This window comes from Globicephala melas, chromosome 19 (assembly GCF_963455315.2).
Source record: "Globicephala melas chromosome 19, mGloMel1.2, whole genome shotgun sequence".
Classification (NCBI taxonomy): Eukaryota; Metazoa; Chordata; class Mammalia; order Artiodactyla; family Delphinidae; genus Globicephala; species Globicephala melas.
In genome coordinates, this window is record NC_083332.1 from 56,441,939 (window position 1) to 56,456,827 (window position 14,889).

Consider the following 14,889-nt stretch of genomic DNA (forward strand, 5'->3'; position numbering starts at 1 on the left):
TACAGATGTTTTTAAAGGAAGAGTTGAATAAATTTTTCCTCTTGTTCTGATAGAGAAAGAGAGAAAGAGAGACAGAGAGAGACAGAGAGAGACAGAGAGAGAGAGAGACAGAGACAGACAGAGACAGAGAGAAAGAGAGAGACAGAGAATGAGAATGCAGCTAAGCAAAGGAAATATCTAGTGACCAGATAGATGCCTGGGAGAAAATCCTCTCTTCCATTAAGCTGTTTGCTCTTGCCCATCTACTCTCAACAGCTTGAGAGCCACTGAACCCTCTTAACTCTGTGAGGATCAAATGACATAACATGTGAAAACACCTTACCAAATGTACAAAGCTGTGCAGATGTGAAAGATGGTTATTATTACAGCATGGATGCAGGTTGCTTTTATAGCCACTTTTATTGGCATGGTTGCTTTTTAAATGGAGTCATCTGTGTGAATTAACAAACACAAACCCAGATCTGTAAAAACTATTGCACATGTTTATTTTCTTTAAAGTCACTTAAACCCAAATCTAGGTAAAATCTCATCATACTTCTGGGATGGCAGTAATTAAGTCTATATATTTGTGTAGTGCTCTCTTGTCCCAAACATTGTGCAAAGATTCAGGATCTTAAATGGTGCCAAACCATAGTGAAGATCATAGCTCTTGTCATTGATCATTGGCTCTCACTGGATAATATGGAGATGGCCATTGTCCAGCTAGCTTGGTCCTACTAGACTCTGCTCCTCCACTGTTTCTAGTTCATGCTTGGTGTTAGGAATCTTTGAAAGGACTGGGGGGTCAACCATTCAGCCTCTCTGGGTGCACCACACAGACACCCTCTTGTCTTGCCAGGTTCTGTGTCTCACTGCACCTTCTGAATCCTGACCTCTTTCCAATATTGAGAAAACTTTTCCTTTTCCCTTTTGCTGCCCTAGAAGGTACTCTGGCTGTCCCATCTGCCTTCAGCCCACATGGACCTACCTCTTCAGTGAGTGTAGACATTGCCAAGAGTCAGGAAGAGCTGTAGAATCCAAGCAGCTTGTGTTCTGTGCCCTTTAAGATATTAAGGGTTTGTCTGCCTCCTTGAAACTATTGAGGTGTACATAGAGCAAAATACAAATCAAAGATTCAAAAAATTATTCTACTCCAGTGGCATAACAAAGTTCTCCTGTTGGCTTCAGCAGGGCAGAGTTTTGGTGAGTACACTCCAGATTGTATGTCTTTTTATCTGGGAGAATAAAGCACACAACATTATCTTCTTGATTTTTTTGGCTGTACATAGACTAAACTGTTTTTCTGTTTTCAACCAGCTGCTATAATTTCAACATAAGAGAAAAAACACTTCTTCATTAACTGTAAAAAGCAATAATTATAATAGTTTATAATTTACACCTGTTGATAAATATCCCCATAACATTAGTGAACACTGCTTCTCTGGGCTGGTTATTGTATTTGGATTTTTATAGCAACATTCAAACGACAAGGAAGCTAAGTTGTTTTTTGTTTGTGCTGTTTAGGGGATGGGTGTTGGGAACCATTGGTTTTGTTGATTAAACTAATCAGAAATTAATTGCTGTAAGTTAAATGCATAGCTGTTTGGAATTTAATAGCTAAATTTTAAGGATAGAAAATGTTAAAAATTTTTTAATATGGAAAATTTCAGAAATATTTAAAAGTACAGAGAAGAGAACAGTCTAACACTCATATACTCACCAACCAGCTTAATTACTAACTCATGGCCAATCTTGTTTTATTTTTATCCCCTCATTTTCCTTCTCTCTATCCCTTTTCCAGTTATTTTGAAGCCAATCCTAGGCATCATATAATTTATCTGTAAATATTTCAGTAGATATCTCTAAATGGTAAAGGACTTAAAAAAATCAACATAATCTTAACGCAGTCATTGCTCTTAAAAGTTAAACAGTGATGAAAGAACACTTTGTGTCCTTATCTTGTCTCTTTATTTAAAATTTACTATTAAATTTATGTCAACAGCATAAATCTTCACACACTAACATATACTGAAGGAGATCCTGGATATGTTGTTAAGTGAAAGTGCAAATATTAGAATAATTTTTATAACATGATTCAATTTCTATTTTAAAAGATTATAAATAACTACATCTGTTTTTGTTTAAACATATAAACGGATAGACACATATAAAATGAAGAACAAAACTGGTTCTCAAACCAAGAGCAGTTGTGACTTTTAAAGTAAGAATAATCACAGTTGGTATTGGAGATGGGTATAGGACTCTCACTTTGAACCTATTCTTTAGTGCTTTTATTTATAAAATATGTGTATTACTTTTGGAATTAAGTTTTCAAAAAAGAATTCATGAAAGGGAGAACTTAAATTATGTCAGTATGAGAAATGAGAGACATTCTCAGATCAGGATGTCCTGTCCAAATATTGTCCTTCAGTTGGATAATCTCACTCCTGGGTTAATAAGAGTAGCAGCTAGCATGTACAGAGTGTTGGCTATGTGCCAGACACTTTGACAAATGCTTTCAATCTGATTATTTGTTTCTCACCATAACCCGTTAAGGTAGGTATTCGCATTTCACATAGGAAGAAACATGATCTAGAGCAGTTAAATAGCTTGCTAGAGTTTGGAAGAGGCTGACCTGGCTTGGAAGTGAGGTGATGGGACTCCCCTGCCCATGTACTTCATTGATCATTCCACTTCACTTAGAACTGAAGGTGTCACTGTTATAGAATGAGTTTTGTTATTTCAATTTATACTTGTTTAACTCTTTTGTTGCTTAGTGTCCACATTAGCTTAATTTTTTTTTTTTTTTTTTTTTTTTGCGGTCCGCGGGCCTCTCACTGCTGTGGCCTCTCCCGTTGCGGAGCACAGGCTCCGGATGCACAGGCTCAGCGTCCATGGCTCACGGGCCCAGCCGCTCCGCGGCATGTGGGATCCTCCCAGACCGGGCACGAACCCGCGTACCCTGCATCGGCAGGCGGACTCTCAAACCACTGCGCCACCAGGGAAGCCCTTAATTTTTATTTTACTATATTTTTTTTTATTTTACTATAAACTCAATAGCTCAGGCAAGACCAAGTAGTAATGCCTCTCATTTCCCCCCTTATCTGTAGAATCTGGCCTGAAGGACTAAGGGGAGAAACAACCTCAAAAGAACTTCATGCTTTTCTGAGATGAGAAACATTTAAATAATAGTAGGCAGGTGGTTCTTGTCAATAGTGGCTTTCTGTGCAGTTATCCAGCAGCCTAACTTTTCTTTCTTGCTGAAAATTGTTATAAAGCTCTTCTTCATTTATCTGTTCCATAAACAGGACAAAGGGATTACAAGTGTATGGGAATAGAAGTGCCCAGCACTTTTATTTGGGATACATTTCAAATCATAGATGTAGACAAGCTATAACTATCTTTTAAAAAAAGTTGTATCGTTTAGTCCTTCCATACTGTAGCAAATTTATTTTTCACAACTTTACCTTAGCATTCACAATGCTTTGGGCTTTTTCAGGTCTTTTTGTTGTTGTTGCTGTTGTTCAGGAATAACAAATTAACTTTATTATGTAACATAAAAAATGCAATAGGAAAGCAAAATAGCCTATATAACAAAATGCCTATATACACACATACTATGATACATAAATTATTTATGTATTCTAAACAGTATTATATCCCTTACCTACTAGGGATAATTGAGATATGACTGAGTATCCAAAAGAAAACTGTCTCTAACTAAGGAAAATTGATCCTTACAAAAATTGGCTGAAATTATTCAAGTAATTTTTTTAAAAGGTGAGTGTTTTGAAACTTTCTATCCTTTGCACTCCTTTTTTCTATCCATCCTGTCAGGGAGCCATAGGAGCTTAAAAGATTTTTGAGAAAATGCCCGTCTTCCAGAACTTAGACCACTTGATGTCCCTCTTTACACACAGTGAAAAAGTACAGCGAGTATGAACTACTTCACACACTGCAGGAAGGTACTGTCCAATCCTGCTTGTATTATTAAAATAAGATTTGAGACTTTAGTCATTTAGATTTAAATTTTTGCTCTTCAGGTAAGCTGAATGGTAGGTCACTCTAGTGGGTAGGTCACAGTGTTTGGTGAAATAAATTTAATATTAATTCTTCTCCAAATGTATAGCTCTACTCTGTGTCTCTGTATGGATACTCCAAAGAGGTATTTTGAGGAATCTTACAAGTACTTTTTTTTAAAAACATCTTTATTGGAGTATAATTGCTTTATAATGGTGTGTTAGTTTCTGCTTTATAGCAACGTGAATCCGCTATACATATACATAAAAATATGGAACGCTTCACGAATTTGCATGTCATCCTTGCACAGGGACCATGCTAATCTTCTCCGTATCGTTCCAATTTTAGTATATGTGCTGCCGAAGCGAGCACACAAGTACTTATAATTATGTTTGGTGAGATGGTTTAAAATCAATTATAACTCCTTTAGGAGGTCCTGGGGGACGTTTTGCTCTGAAGGGGGAAAAATTTTCCGCCGCCTAATGTCAGGAAATGTACATGCTTTGGAAGCTCTTTAGTTAGTTCAGAAACCATATTGTAGGAAACTCAGTTCTGTAACCTGCCCTCTAGGTAGGTCTCACATCAGTGTCTGGGGAAATTCGTGAGTTTAGGACTGATAAACTGCAACCTTATTCCTCCAAGGAGACGTATTTTTCCTGTGACTTACATACCATGATTGGTTTTTTAGTTAATTCTTCCTCTGGATTATCTTGCAGTTGTTGCTAGAAAGTAAGTGTCCAGATATGGGTGTTTGGTTGTGTGATAAATGTAACTTTAATATAAAGCATTTGGCAGAGGAAGATTCTGTAAGGTCATGATTTTCATGATATTTTAAGTGTTAGGACTGGAAATTTTCTTAAAGATCTCTACTCAACTCTTTAACTCATTAGGAAACTGTGGCTCCAACAAAGTTAAGCAGCTAGTGGCAATTCCAGGGCTAGAGAGATCATGTTGAACCATGGCTAGGTGTTTTGGCTCTGAAGTCCCACAGTGCCCCCCTGCCACTTATTAGCTGTGTGACCTTGTGCAAGTCAAATCACCTCTCTGTGCTTCAGTTTCCACATCTGAAAATAGGATAGTCATAGTACATAGTTTGCAGGGATATTATAAGGATTAAATAAATGAATATGAGTTAAACATTTAGCACAGTGCCTGGTATACATTGAGTACTGAATAAATGCTGTTAGAATTAGAATTTATGTTTCTTACCTCTCAGTTGATTGCTTTATAGTTGTGCCACATATAGTTGTTTCTCCTGACATCCCTTAAATATATTTGATATAGGATTAAAAATGTTTCATTAGTGTTATTTCTCATTAGAATTGATAAAATATTTTAGAAAAGAACACATATTTAACAAGTATCATGACTATTTTTTTTTCCGTGTGAGAGATGGCTATGTAATAAATGAAGAATTTGGAATGAAATGAAAAAATTAAATGATGTATGTCTGAGTATATTCAAATAGTATTTTATTATTCCTTTTTTTTGAATTTTATTTTATTTTATACAGAAGGTTCTTATTATTTATCCATTTTATACATATTAGTATATAGATGTCAATCCTAATCTCCCAATTCATCACACACACCCCCAACCCCCCCGCTGCTTTCACGCCTTGGTGTCCATACATTTGTTTTCTATAACTGTGTCTCAGTTTCTGGCCTGCAAACCAGTTCATCTGTACCATTTTTCTAGGTTCCACATATATGCGTTAATATACGATATTTGTTTTTCTCTTTCTGACTTACTTCACTCTGTATGACAGTATCTAGATTCAACCACGTCTCTACAAATGACTCAACTTTGTTCCTTTTTCTGGCTTAGTAATATTCCATTGCATATATGTACCACATCTTCTTTATCCATTTATCTGTCGATGGGCATTTAGATTGCTTCCATAACCTGCCTATTGTAAATAATGCTGCAGTGAACATTGGAGTGCATGTATCTTTTTGAATTATGGTTTTCTCTGGGTATACACACAGTAGTGGGATGCTGGGTCATGTGGTAATTCTATTTTTAGTTTTTTAAGGAACCTCCATACGGTTCTCCATAGTGGCTGTATCAATTTACATTCCCACCAACAGTGCAAGAGCATTCCCTTAACTCCACACCCTCTCCAGCATTTGTTGTTTGTAGATTTTCTGATGATGCCCATTTGAACTGGTGTGAGGTGATTCCTCATTGTAGTTTTGATTTGCATTGCTCTAATAATTAGTGATGTTGAGCAGCTTTTCATGTGCTTCTTGGCTATCTGTATGTCTTCTTTGGAGAAATGTCTACTTAGGTTTCTGCCGATTTTTTGATTGGGTTGTTTGTTTTTTTAATATTGAGCTGCATGAGCTGTTTATATATTTTGGAGATTAATCCTTTGTCCGTTGAGTCGTTTGCAAATATTTTCTTCCATTCTGAGGGTTGTCTTTTCATCTTGTTTGTAGTTTCCTTTGCTTTGCAAAAGCTTTTAAGTGTCATTAGGTCCCATTTGTTTATTTTGTTTTTATTTCCATTACTCTAGGAGGTGGATCAAAAAAGATCTGGCTGTGATTTATGTCAAAGAGTGTTCTTCCTATGTTTTCCTCTAAGAGTTTTAGAGTGTACGGTCTTACATTTAGGTCTCTAACCCATTTTGAGTTTATTTTTGTGTATGGTGTTAGGGAGTGTTCTAATTTCATTCTTTTACATGTAGCTGTCCAGTTTTCCTAGCACCACTTATTGAAGAGACTGTCTTTTCTCCATTGTATATCCTTGCCTCCTTTGTCACAGATTAGTTGACCATAGGTGCATGGGTTTATCTCTGGGCTTTCTATCCTGTTCCATTGATCTATAGTTCTCTTTTTGTACCAGTACCATATTGTCTTGATTACTGTAGCTTTGTAATATAGTCTGAAGTCAGGGAGTCTGATTTTTCCCCCTCAAGACTGCTTTGGCTATTTGCGGTCTTTTGTGATTCCATACAAATTTTAAGAGTTTTTGTTCTAGTTCTGTAAAAAATGGTATTGGTAATTTGATAGGGATTGCATTGAGTCTGTAGATTGCTTTGGGTAGTGTAGTCATTTTTACAATATTGATTCTTCCAATCCAAGAACATGGTATATGTCTCCATCTGTTGGTATCATCTTTAATTTCTTTCATCAGTGTCTTATAGTTTTCTGCATACAGGTCTTTTGTTTCTCTAGGTAGGTTTATTCCTAGGTATTTTATTCTTTTTGTTACAGTGGTAAATGGGAGTGTTTCCTTAATTTCGCTTTCAGATTTTTCATCATTAGTTTATAGGAATGCAAGAGATTTCTGTGCATTAATTTTATATCCTGCAACTTTACCAAATTCATTGATTAGCTCTAGTAGTTTTCTGGTGGCATCTTTAGGATTCTCTATGTCTAGTATCATGTCATCTGCAAACAGTGACAGCTTTACTTCTTTTCCAAATGAATTCCTTTTATTCCTTTTTCTTCTCTGATTGCTATGGCTAAAACTTCCAAAACTATGTTGAATAATAGTGGTGAGAGTGGGCAACCTTGTCTTCTTCCTGATCTTAGTGGAAATGGTTTCAGTTTTTCACCATTTAGGACAATGTTGGCTGTGGGTTTGTCATATATGGCCTTTATTATGTTGCGGAAAGTTCCCTCTATGCCTACTTTCTGGAGGGTTTTTATCATAAATGGGTGTTGAATTTTGTCAAAAGCTTTCTCGGCATCTATTGAGATGATCATATGGTTTTTCTCCTTCAGTTTGTTAATATGGTGTATCACGTTGATTGACTTGCGTATATTGAAGAATCCTTGCATTCCTGGGATAAACCCCATTTGGTCATGGTGTATGATCCTTTTAATGTGCTGTTGGATTCTGTTTGCTAGTATTTTGTTGAGGATTTTTGCATGTATGTTCATCAGAGATATTGGCCTGTAGTTTTCTTTCTTTGTGACATCTTTGGTTTTGTTATCAGGGTGATGGTGGCCTCATAGAATGAGTTTGGGAGTGTTCCTCCCTCTGCTATATTGTGGAAGAGTTTGAGAAGGATAGGTGTTAGGTCTTCTCTAAATGTTTGATAGAATTCGCCTGTGAATCCATCTGGTCCTGGGCTTTTGTTTGTTGGAAGATTTTAATCACAGTTTCAACTTCAGTGCTTGTGATTGGACTGTTCATATTTTCTATTTCTTCCTGGTTCAGTCTCGGAAGGTTGTGCATTTCTAAGAATTTGTCCATTTCTTCCAGGTTGTCCATTTTATTGGCATAGAGTTGCTTTTAGTAATCTCTCATGATCCTTTGCATTTCTGCAGTGTCAGTTGTTACTTCTCCTTTTTCATTTCCAATTCTATTGATTTGAGTGTTCTCCCTTTTTTTCTTGATGAGTCTGGCTAATGGTTTATCAATTTTGTTTATCTTGTCAAAGAACCAGCTTTTAGTTTTATTGATCTTTGCTATTGTTTCCTTCATTTCTTTTTCATTTATTTGTGATCTGATCTTTATGATTTTTTTCCTTCGCTAACTTTGGGGGTTTTTTGTTCTTCTTTCTCTAACTGCTTTAAGTGTAAGGTTAGGTTGTTTGTTTGAGATGTTTCTTGTTTCTTAAGGTAGGATTTTATTGCTGTAAACTTCCCTCTTAGAATTGCTTTTGCTGCATCCCATAGGTTTTGGGTCATCGTGTTTTCATTGTCATTTGTTTCTAGGTATTTTTTGATTTCCTGTGTGATTTCTTCAGTGATCTCTTGGTTATTAAGTAATGTATTGTTTAGCCTCCATGTGTTTGTATTTTTTACAGATTCTTTTCCTGTAATTGATACCTAGTCTCATAGCATTGTGTTTTTAAGAGATACTTGATAAGATTTCAATTTTCTTAAATTTACCAAGGCTTGATTTGTGACCCAAGGTGTGATCTATCCTGGAGAATGTTCCATGAGCACTTGAGAAGAATGTGTATTCTGTTGTTTTTGGATGGAATGTCCTATAAATATCAATTAAGTCCATCTTGTTTAATGTTTCATTTAAAGCTTGTGTTTCCTTATTTATTTTCATTTTGGATGATTTGTCCACTGGTGAAAGTGGGATGTTAAAGTCCCCTCCTATGATTGTGTTACTGTCCATTTCCCCTTTTATGGCTGTTAGCATTTGCCTTATGTATTGAGGTGCTCCTATGTTGGGTGCATAAATATTTACAATTGTTTTATCTTCTTCTTGGATTGATCCCTTGATCATTATGTAGTGTCCTTCTTTGTCTTTTGTAATAGTCTTTATTTTAATGTCTATTTTGTCTGATATGAGAATGGCTACTCCAGCTTTCTTTTGATTTCCATTCACATGGAATATGTTTTTCCATCCCCTCACTTTCAGTGTGTATGTGTCCCTAGGTCTGAAGTGGGTCTCTTGTAGACAGCATATATACGGGTCTTGTTTTTGTATCCATTCAGGCAGTCTATGTCTTTTGGTTGGAGCATTTAGTCCATTTACATTTAAGGTAATTATCGATATGTATGTTTCTATTACCATTTTCTTAATTGTTTGGGGTTTGTCATTGTAGGTCTTTTCCTTCTCTTGTGTTTCCTGCCTAGAGAAGTTCCTTTCGCATTTGTTGTAAAGCTGGTTTGGTGGTGCTGAATTCTCTTAGCTTGTCTCTAAGTGTTTTAATTTCTCCATAGAATCTGAATGAGATCCTTGCTGGGTAGAGTAATCTTGGTTGTAGCTTCTTCTGTTTCATCACTTTAAATATGTCCTGCCACTCCCTTCTGGCTTGCAGAGTTTCTGTTGAAAGATCAGCTGTTAATCTTATGGGGATTCCCTTGTGTGCTATTTGTTGTTTTTCCCTTGCTGCTTTTAATATTTTTTCTTTGTATTTAATTTTTGATATTTTGATTAATATGTGTCTTGGCGTGTTTGTCCTTGGATTTATACTGTATGGCACTCTCTGTGCTTCCTAGACTTGATTAACTATTTCCTTTTCCATATTAGGGAATTTTTCAACTATAATCTCTTGAAATATTTTCTCAGTCCCTTTCTTTTCCTCTTCTTCCTCTGGTCCCCTATAATTCGAATGTTGGTGTGTTTAATGTTGTCCCAGAGGTCTCTGACACTGTCCTCAATTCTTTTCATTCTTTTTTCTTTATTTTGCTCTGCAGTAGTTATTTCCACTATTTTATCTTCCAGGTCACTTATCCGTTCTTCTGCCTCAGTTATTCTGCTATTGATCCACTCTAGAGAATTTTTAGTTTCATTTATTGTGTTGTTCATCACTTTTTGTTTGCTCTTTAGTTCTTCTAGGTCCTTTTTAAACGTTTTTTGTCGTTTCTTCGTTCTATTTCCAAGATTTTTGATCATGTTTACTATCATTATTCTGAATTCTTTTTCAGGTAGACTGCCTATTTCCTCTTCATTTGTTAGGTCTGGTGGGTTTTTGCCTTGCTCCTTCATCTGCTGTGTGTTTCTCTGTCTTCTCATTTTGCTTAACTAACTGTGTTTGGGGTCTTCTTTTCGCAGGTGCAGGTTCGTAGTTCCCGTTGTTTTTGGTGTCTGTCCCCAGTGGCTAAGGTTTGTTCAGTGGGTCGTGTAGGCTTCCTGGTGGAGGGGACTAGTGCCTGTGTTCTGGTGGATGAGGCTGGATCTTGTCTTTCTGGTGGGCAGGTACATGTCTGGTGGTGTGTTTTGCAGTGTTTGTGGCCTAATTAAGATTTTAGGCAGCCTCTCTGCTAATGGATGGGGTTGTGTTCCTGTCTTGCTAGTTGTTTGTCATAGGGTGTCCAGCACTGTAGCTTGCTCGTTGTTGAACAGAGCTGGGTCTTGGCGTTGAGATGGAGATCTCTGGGAGAGTTTTGCCATGTGATATTATGTGGAGCTGGGAGGTCTCTTGTGGACCAGGGTTCTGAACTTGGCTCTCCTACCTCAGAGGCACAGCCCTGACGCCTGGCTGGAGCACCAAGAGCCTGTCATCCACACGGCTCAGAATAAAAGGGAGAAAAAAAAGAAAGAACGAAAGAAGATAAAATAAAGTAAAATAAAATAAAGTTATTAAAGTAAAAAATAATTATTAAAAAAACTTTTTAAAGTAAAAAAAAAAAAAAAAGGAGAGAAAGAAGAGAGCAACCAAACCAAAAAACAAATCCACCAATGATAACAAGTGCTAAAAACTATACTAAAAAAAAACAAACAAAAAACCCTGACAGAACCCTAGGACAAATGGTAAAAGCAAAGCTATACAGAGAAAATCACACACAGAAGCATACACATACACACTCACAAAAGGAGAAAAAGGGAAAAAAAAACTTATTTTCCCCAAAGTCCACCTCCTCAATTTGGGATGATTCGTTTTCTATTCAGGTATTCCACAGATGCAGGGTACATCACGTTGACTGTGGAGATTTAATCCGCTGCTTCTGCGGCTGCTGGGAGAGATTTCCCTTTCTCTTCTTTGTTCGCACAGATGCTGGGGTTCAGCTTTGGATTTGGCCCTGCCTGTGCATGTAGGTCACCTAAGGGTGTCTGTTCTTCGCTCAGACAGGATGGGGTTAAAGGAGCAGCTGATTAGGGGACTCCGGCTCACTCAGGCTGGGGGGAGGGAGGGGTACGGAGTTTGGGGCGAGCCTGCAGCGGCAGAGGCCGGCGTGACTTTGCACCAGCCTGAGGCGTGCCGTGTGTTCTCCCGGGGAAGTTGTCCCTGGATCACGGGACCCTGGCAGTGGCGGGCTGCACAGGGTCCCGGGAGGGGAGGTGTGGAGAGTGACCTGTGCTTGCAGACAGGCTTCTTGGTGGCGGCAGCAGCAGCCTTAGCATCTCATGCCCGTCTCTGGTGTCCTCGCTGATAGCCTCGGGTAGTGCCCATCTCTGGAGCTCCTTTAAGTGGCGCTCTTAAACTCCCATCTCCTCGAGCACTAGGAAACAAAGAGGCAAGAAAGAAAGAGTCTCTTGCCTCTTCGGCAGCTCCAGACTTTTTCCCAGACTCCCTCCCAGTAGCTGTGACCTCTATCTCCTTCAGGCTGTGTTCACGCAGCCAACCCCCGTCCTCAGCCTGGGATCTGACCTCTGAAGCCCGAGCCTCAGCTCCCAGTCCCCTCCCGCCCCGGCGGGTGAGCAGACAAGCCTCTCGGGCTGGTGAGTGCTGGTCGGCACCGATCCTCTGTGCGGGGATCTCTGCGCTTTGCTCTCCGTACCCTGTTGCTGCGCTCTCCTCCGTGGTTCCGACGCTCCCCCCTCCGCCACCCACAGTCTCTGCCCGCGAAGGGGCTTCCTAGTGTGTGGAAACCTTTCCTCCTTCACAACTCCCTCCCACTGGTGTAGGTACTGTTCCTATTCTTTTGTCTCTGTTTTTTCTTTTGCCCTACCCAGGTACGTGGGGAGTTTCTTGCCTTTTGGGAGGTCTGAGGTCTTCTGCCAGTGTTCAGTAGGTATTCTGTAGGAGTTGTTCCACATGTATATGTTTTTCTGATGTATTTGTGGGGAGGAAGGTGATCTCCACGTCTCACTCTTCTGCCATCTTGAAGCTCCGCCCTCCTGGGTCCTTCTTGATGTTGTTGAATTACTCAGTAAACTCACTGGAGCTATTCTACCTCTGGACGTCCTGTTTTGTGATATAGTAAAAGTCATTGTTTAAGCCAGTTTTACTCAGCCTTTTACTATTTTCAATGGAAACATGCTAATTGATACAATGTAAAGTCATGTAATTATAATTCTGGTTTCTGTGTATTCTTTAATCGTAGTTGCCAGAATGAGCTGAAGTCTGAAAATTGCTCAGCAGGACCAGGCATAGCATGGGCCTCTTCTCTTGTGGTTTCACTTGCCAATGACCACTGTCTTGATAACTGTAAGTATTTAAACTTATATTAACCAGTTATCTTTCCTTATACCTTGAGTTAATGTTTTAGGTACAATTATGTAAATATTAAATTATAAAATTATTAATCTCATAGGGTCCCATTTTGCTGCAATTTCGTTTCCTCTCTTAAGTTCTTTGGATACCATCATTCTGGGGCCAACCTGAATGGGGGATTACTTCAGACAGTATAAGGAATGCTAGAGATCTTTTGTTACATTAGCACAGCCATCGCCTTTGAATTGACATAGTGTTTTCCTAACGGAAATGTGCCTTAAAATGTGTCTTAGGTCTTAAAAATGTGTCTTAGGTGTCTTAAAATTAGCTTTCCTCCTTTTTTTTTAAAGTCATGAGGACAGAATCATGCACTAGCAGCTGTAGATTAAGAAGACTGACATATGTGAATTGGGATTCATGTTGTGACAAATGAAACAAAAAATTAACTTGACATATATTTCAGATATATTTAATTTTTCTGTTGGATGATTACTAGACATAGGTGTTAATTCATTCATGTAAATCACCAGGGTTACAATTTATAGGAGCCTTATAAAATAAATACAGTTGGATAATGATCAACTCTATAAGGAGGCCTTACCACCTTTAGGAAATCTTCCTTAATTAATTTGACTCCTGAATAAGACACTCCGTTTTGGCTACTATCTCTTTACACATTCTTACTGTGTATAGTTACTGACCGAGTAGTATCCCCGTTTCATAGTAAAGGGGGAGTAACCTTTCTTTTAAGGAGGTTCCATGAAGAGATTTGTCATTAGCAACCAGACCACGAATTTAGAGGATGGGGGTCTCAGTTAAGGGTGACAGTGTACCCTTAGGTATTTTATCAGTCATCTAGGCAAAGAAAACTGTGAGTGAGCTGCACAGATGGGGCCTGTTCAGAGAGACCCTTAGGAAAGTACTCACGTGGGACCCACGCCCTTGGCATTGCAATATAGTGATTTCTTCTTTTCTTGGTGTTCAGTAGAGTAATAGATTATGATCACTGTTCTTAATCAAAGAACAACAGCGCTATTCCCCTTTCTGGTAGAAAGGCTGCTGTATATTTAGAATGAGGAGGAAGAAAAGAAATATCTGCATAAAGCTTAAGAAATACCTGCTTAAATCCTGTTAATTGAGAACACCTGCTTGCCAGCACTTTTAGTAGGTATGTCTGTAGAGAGAGACTGGGAAGAAACTGTTCTTTCCTGTTCCATATAAGTCAAAACAAAGGTGTGAAGGATGTCACTGTGGGTTTTCGATTTCTGTCCATAGACAAGTCAAAACCTTTTTCAGGATTCTGTCTACTTTCTGGGAAAACTTCCTCCAATTCAGTCCCTATAGAAGCTCACCTGTAGGGGTGAAATGTCTTTTCATTTTCTGCTTCACTCCCTAATTGAGCAATACCAGCTTTGGATGATTAAAATTCTTTCACTTTCAGGCAGACTTCTGGAAGTACTATGAGTAATATTGAGATATTATTTGGCATTTCATGTGATAGGAAATAAAAATCATGTGAGTCTCAATCTTCTGGCATCCTGAAATTTCCACCCCATCTTGATATAAAGAATTAAAGTACAGTTTATGCTGGAGATGAGAGGTTTCCATAATCTGGGAGAATATTAGGACAGGCCGTAAAAATTCTGTCTTTAATGGTGTCCATGAGGCCCACAGCCTCAGATTAGTGTTGAATCACTAGCTCCTTTGGGGAATAAGAATGTGAATATTTGTTGGGACCAAGGGGTTTATGTAGCTATTATGATGGACTCCATAAGCTTGACTGCTTTTTATGCATCTTACACAAAGTGAATTAGTAAAGTCTTTTTGAAAATTTTAGTGTGTCTCATTTGTATTAAGGAGTGCCAAGAAAACTCTGTGTGTGTGTGTGTGTGTGTGTGTGTGTGTGTGTCTGTGAAAAATCACAGGGCAGAGGAGTGATCACTTGTTAGCCGCTCTGTCCTCTGGGAGAAACTTTTTCAAATGCTGAAAGCTTTTAAGTTCTGTGTTTCATTTCAATTAAGGGAGGTGAAATTCCAATGTAGGGTCACATAAAGCCCCATCTAATTATATAATAGATCACATTCATTTCCACATTT

At 38.2% G+C, this 14,889-nt stretch overlaps 1 non-coding gene across 1 annotated transcript; it reads right to left on the reverse strand.

The window, feature by feature from the left end:
- Positions 1 to 4,264: 4,264 nt before the first annotated feature.
- LOC115857049 (U6 spliceosomal RNA) lies at positions 4,265 to 4,371 on the reverse strand. The gene has a single exon (XR_004041095.1). It is a non-coding gene; the product is annotated as a U6 spliceosomal RNA (small nuclear RNA).
- Positions 4,372 to 14,889: the final 10,518 nt, after the last annotated feature.